Source organism: Terrapene carolina, unplaced genomic scaffold, assembly GCF_002925995.2.
Source record: "Terrapene carolina triunguis isolate 2854851 unplaced genomic scaffold, T_m_triunguis-2.0 Scaffold194, whole genome shotgun sequence".
Lineage (NCBI taxonomy): Eukaryota > Metazoa > Chordata > Testudines > Emydidae > Terrapene > Terrapene triunguis.
The window spans coordinates 6,286,894-6,288,276 of record NW_020664545.1 but is presented as its reverse complement, the minus strand read 5'-3'; positions in this window follow the sequence as shown (position 1 = coordinate 6,288,276).

Genomic DNA, 1,383 nt, shown 5'->3' with positions numbered 1-1,383 from the left:
AACAAGACCATCATAAAACGGTCACATTTCTATAGCCTCTTGCACTGCTAAGAGTCCCCCTACCTCTACAACCATGCTTCACAACTACAGACCGCCACACAAAAGCAGCCACTTCGGGGGTGGTGCGTGGCCGCTGGCCCATAGCACGCCACACAATACTGGGAGGAAAGTATCAGAGGGGGTAGCCGTGTTAGTCTGTATGCACAAAAGCAATGAGGAGTCCGGTGGCACCTTAAAGACTAACAGATTCAGTTGGGCATCAGCTTTTGTGGGTAAAAAACCCACTTCTTCAGAGGCAGAAGTGGGGATTTTTCCCACAAAAGCTGATGCCCAACTGAATCTGTTAGTCTTTAAGGTGCCACCGGACTCTGTTGTTTTTACTGGGAGGAAAGGACATTTGTTTTTTGGGCTGGGGGGGCTGTTCTTATGATCCCAGCAATTTGAGGATCTTTAACATCCCTGCAGCTGGGACAAGACCTGTTTGTAAGGGGGGCTGCAGAGGGGAACTCCGAGGCGGTGTTGACCCAGCTGCGGGCTGGAATTTTTAGGGTTCCCAGGGGCTGGATGCTCAGATCGCGCCCCAAAAAGGGGGTTCTGTCTTTGGGGTAGTTTGAAGGGAAGAGCCAAAGATCCGCTGGGTTTTTACTTTGCTTGTTTTCACTTTCCCAGGGGGAGAGACTGGCTCTGTTTGCTTCTCCCTCTGCTGCGGGCGCAGCCCAGTGGACAGGGAGCTGGGATGTGTGTGTGTGTGTGTGTCTGCAGAGGCCCTTTGGTGATGGAAGGTGCTGTGCTTAATGTTAAAGGGATGTGCGCCTCTCTGGAAAGCCTGATTCATGGCCAGCAGGAAAGCCTTGCTCAGTTAGATCAATGTGCTGTAATTATACCATCCAGCCACTTCGGGTGGGGATGCTGAGGAGGGAGCAGGGCCCACGTTACTTTGATTGACAGGGCAGGGGAACTAGCCGCAGGAGCTTGTGGGCAATGTAGTTTGCAGCAGCCCCTGCGCTTTGGGGTTGCTGGAGCAAGCTTGGGGTTGGAAGATCAGGGAGTTAATTTGTTTGCCAAGAGCGGGAGGGCGGTGGAGCAGCTGGCTCAGGCACAGAGCGAGCACAGCCCTGGCCCCAAAGAACTGCCAGTCAGGGGCCAGCTAGGGAGGAGAAGGATGCTGCCAATAAATCATAATCCCTAGGTTTTAGCAGCTGCAGATCACCCATCACTTTCCAAAGGGGCTCAGGCTCCTTCTCCCCCGTTTACAGCTGGGAAAACTGAGGTGCGACCCAGCTGCTCTCAGTCTGTCCCCAAAAGGACACAGGCCCTGTGGGAGTCTGGTGGCACCTTAAAGACTAACAGATTTATTTGAGCATGAGCTTTCGTGAGTAAAAA